At 51.0% G+C, this 4,385-nt stretch overlaps 1 long non-coding RNA gene across 1 annotated transcript; it reads left to right on the top strand.

The window, feature by feature from the left end:
• The first annotated feature begins 1,566 nt into the window (after positions 1–1,566).
• Positions 1,567–3,876, top strand: LOC140710511 (uncharacterized). Its single transcript, XR_012091590.1, has 2 exons — positions 1,567–2,463; positions 3,526–3,876. It is a non-coding gene; the product is annotated as an uncharacterized lncRNA (long non-coding RNA).
• Positions 3,877–4,385: the final 509 nt, after the last annotated feature.

Here is a 4,385-nt window from a genome sequence, read left to right as displayed (position 1 = left end):
TCTTGTGACAGTGAGCAAAGAACTGCAAACACCAAAATGTAAGCTTAAAGCAAGGATGATTGAAATTTGCCGTAATACTCTCTCAGAGGGTGTGCAGGCTGATTTCTGTGAAGTGACCTCAGCACCTGGTTACAGAGTTCAAGGTGCTTCTGTGGGGTGTGTGAGGAGGAGGTTTGGGCTGTGTCTGAGTGACCGAGTGATGTCATTTGATTGGCAGTTTATGATGATATAGCTAAAATTAAACTGCATATTTTTACCCATACTTCATTAAGAAAAGCCCGGTGCGGGGGGACCACATGTAAATGTTATTACAGTTTTAGGTTACTGGGCATATGCTGCTTTAGGGCGATTTCCACCTATGCCCTGGTTTCCCCTTCCACAGGACATGCTGGCCACAGGTTTTACTTCAAATTCCGGCCCTCAGGGTGGAGTTAGGGCGGAGTGTTGTGTGTGTGTGTGGTTTGTGCACGGTGTGTGTCTATGTGGAGTGTTGTATCTGTGTGTGTCTATGTGTAGTATATCTCTGTGTGTGTCCATATGGAGTGTTGTGTGTACCTGTGTATCTGTGTGTGTGCCTATGTGGAGTGTTGTCTATGTGTACTGTGTGTGTATCTGTGTGTGTGTGTCCATATAGAGTGTTGTGTGCACCTGTGTATCTGTGTGTGTGCCTATGTGGAGTGTTGTGTGTCTATGTGTACTATGTGTGTGTATCTGTGTGTGTGTCCATATGGAGTGTTGTGTGTACCTGTGTATCTGTGTGTGTGCCTATGTGGAGTGTTGTGTCTATGTGTACTGTGTGTGTATCTGTGTGTGTGTCCATATAGAGTGTTGTGTGTACCTGTGTATCTGTGTGTGTGCCTATGTGGAGTGTTGTGTGTCTATGTGTGCTGTGTGTGTGTATCTGTGTGTGTGTCCACATGGAGTGTTGTGTGTATCTGTGTGTGTCCACATGGAGTGTTGTGTGTATCTGTGTGTGTGTGCCCGCGCATGCAAGGGTTTCTCGGGCAGGGCCTGGGAGGCGCGTCCCAGGCTTGGCGCGCATCTGCCCCGGGGTCCCCACGCGGCCCGGCCCTATCACTGCCTGGAAATGCCCCAGCGCCTCCCGCGTGGGCGGGACATCAGAATTTCCCAAACTTCAAGCCGGGCGCCGTCCTCTGTGCGAAACCCCCGCTCCCTGCGAGTGGAAGCCGCCGCCTCGCCCGCCCGCCGTGGGTGCCCCGGGGACCCCCGCCGCCCCCGCCCCGCCTCTCCCCCAGGCGCGCGCTTCCCCAGCACCGAGGCTCCCTGCACCCGGGCGGTGCTCAGCACGAAGCCCGACCGCCCCAGACCTCTCGGGCCCTACGCCGTGGCAGTGTCCCGTGCCAGGGCGACCTCCCCGGGGTCCCCCACAGAGCCTTGGGAGACCCCCGGGTTTGCCCTGGGGCAGGAGCCTGGGGGAGGGGCGGGCCCGAGGCGGAGGTGGGGGGCGGGGTGTCTCAGGCTCCGCCCCGCCCCTCCTGTCTCCGCCCCGCCCCCTCCTGGCCCAGCCCCCCCGTCCGGGGCCCTTTTCCGTCCTAGGTCCGCTGGGAGCCGCCGCTGCCGGCCGGAGCCCTCCCCGCGGTCCCTGCGCCCCTCGCGCTCCCGGGGCGGGCACTGAGCTCTCGGCAGCCGCGTCCCCGCCCTCCCCGCTGGCTCCAGAGCGAGGGCTGCTGCGGGCCGCGGGCACCGGGCTTGGTCCGGAACCTCAGAGGCGGCCGGGGCCGAGAGGGAGGGAAACCTGGGAGCGGGCGGCCGCGCCCTCGGGCCTCCTTCCCCGACGCGGGGTCGCACCCGGACCCGGAGCGGCCCCCGTGGTTCCGCCTGGTCCAGGACGCTGGGCCCCCTTCTGTCTCCCCCGCTTTCCTACCAGTGCGGGAAGCGGAACGAGGACTTTTTCGAGAAAACCGGTGTCTGCGCTTCCCACCGGGCAGGTTGGACCTGAAGACTCGTCCGTCCCCAGAGAACGCGCAGCACCGTGACCGACACGCGGCTGTCCCGCCTGAGAACGCGGCCCGGCCCGCGCGGGACCCGCAGCCTGGGGACCTTCCCCGCGCGCCGGAGGGGTCTGGGTGGAACGGGAAAATTAAAAATAAAAAAAGAAAAGGCGAGAAGGGAAGAAGTCCGCTGGAGAACTCCGTGCGAAGGCCCCGCTCCTGCACGTCCCCGGCCTCAAGGGGAGACGAGGAAGACAGCGGCCCAGCCTGGGCCTGGGAGGGTCGTGACCCATTAAAGAACTAAACGTGGTGTTAAAAATAGGTGGACAAGACACCATCAGAATTGTTTGTTTTTAGATGGAGTCTCACTCTGTGGCCAGCCTGGAGTGCAGTGGCGCGATCTGGGCTCACTGCAACCTCCACCTCCCGGGTTCAAGCGATTCTCCTGCCTCAGCCTCCTGCAGCCTCCTGTGTAGCTGGGAACAGGCACGTGCCACCACGCCTACCTAATGTTTGTATTTTTTTTTAATTTATTTATTATTATTAGACTTTAAGTTGTAGGGTACATGTACATAACGTGCAGGTTTGTTACATATGTATAAAGACGGGGTTTCATCATGTTGGCCAGGCGGATCTCAAACTCCTGACCTTAGGTGATCCACCCGCCACAGCCTCCCAAAGTGCTGGAATTAAAGGTGTGAGCCACCGCACCCTGCCACACCGTCAGAATTGAGGAGGCAGATATGAGAAACATCTTAGGAATAAAAAAGAATAAATGAATTTGAAAACAATGAATCGGCTAAGCAGCAAATTAGATGCAAATACATATAAAATTAGCGAACTGGAAGATATATTTGAAGAAGTCACCCAGAATGCAACACAGACAAAGGGTGAAAAACAAGTTTTCTTTAGTGGTTGGCATTGTGATGGAGTAAAATGGCCCCACATGGCCTAACTGGGGCTCTAGGGGGGGAAAAAGTGGATTAAATGGGCCAAGGTAATAGGGAAGAGATGTGAATGGAAAGGTACCATTCCTCAGACTCTGAAGCTTCAGAGAATCTAAGCAGAGTGTGTTTGAAGAAAACCACATCTGGATACATCTGTCGTACTGGAGATTCTCAAAGACAAAGAGATTATAAAAGCACCTGGAGAGAAGAATGAGTGGCTGTTAAACAGCACTGAAAGCAACACCTAAACAGCAATAGGGGAAACCGTGAGAAGCAGTTTGATTCTCCTTATGAGAATCTAATGCCTGATAATCTGAGAGGGAACAGTTTTGTCCTGAAATCCTGAAACCATAGCCCCGTGCCACCCCTCATCTGTGGAAAAATTGTCTTCCATGAGACTGGTTCCTGGTGCCAAAAAGGTTGGGGACCATTGCTTCATAGCACCTAAAATTACATTATGTTTTTGTTGACAGAGTTTTCTAGAGGGATCTGCAAGAAACTGTTACTATTTATTGCATGGGGAGGGAAGCTTGGGGTGATTCGAATTCTTTACTTCTCCTGTGTTGATTGCACTTTCTACATTGTATGTATGTACCTTTAATATTTTATAAATACGTGTTTTTCAGAAGAGACATGCTGACATAGGACACAGGAAGATTTAAAATAAAGTGAAAGAAAATATAAAACCAATATTACCCGTTAGAAAGGTACTGAATTGCTATGACTGTCCCATGAAATAGACTTAAAGGCAAAAAGCATCATGAACGTTAAAGATGTTAAGAGGAATGACTCACCAGCAAGACAAAAACTGTGATGGACAAAAACTGTGGACATGAGGAATGACTGTGATGAAGCCATATGCACCTAAGAACATGGCCTCCAAACACAGCAAACTCTAATGGAACTGTGAGTCCACAAGAAGTTGTGTATATCTATTTCACTGACAAGACAATAACAACAAAAATTAGGATACAAAAGAATGAGTTGAGTCTGTTTGTATTAATTTGAAAAGATCTCTTCAATGTATTATTTATTCAATATGCCAAGATGCAGAGCAATATTGCATAGTGTAATCTCATTGATGTGTTAAAAGTATACATGTGCACAGGTGTGCACACAGGCACACATGCACACACACACACACACGCCCTTTGGTTCTGCACATACATGTTCTGCAAGGTTCCAGTGGGGAATGGAACCAGAGTTTGTAGGGATGGGGAAAGAAAAACTTGTATCTCAAATTTTACTTCCCTTATGTTTAAATTTTGTCATGCACATGTATTCGTATTATATCATTTTTAAAAAAAAAGAAGGAAAAGAAAAAAGTCAGTTTAAAAAATCTGAGTAACTGTCCCTGCAAAAGGCATCCAGCTGGTTTCCCAAGTGCTGTCAAGTCAAATTGGTGACAAATAATCGCCACAGTCTATTTTCAATGGAGAGAAGGAACACAGTTTTTGAACACTGGTCTATTTACTTTGAAAACTGA

This window comes from Chlorocebus sabaeus, chromosome 2 (genome assembly GCF_047675955.1).
Source record: "Chlorocebus sabaeus isolate Y175 chromosome 2, mChlSab1.0.hap1, whole genome shotgun sequence".
Classification (NCBI taxonomy): domain Eukaryota; kingdom Metazoa; phylum Chordata; class Mammalia; order Primates; family Cercopithecidae; genus Chlorocebus; species Chlorocebus sabaeus.
This window is presented reverse-complemented; position numbering and strand designations above follow the sequence as displayed.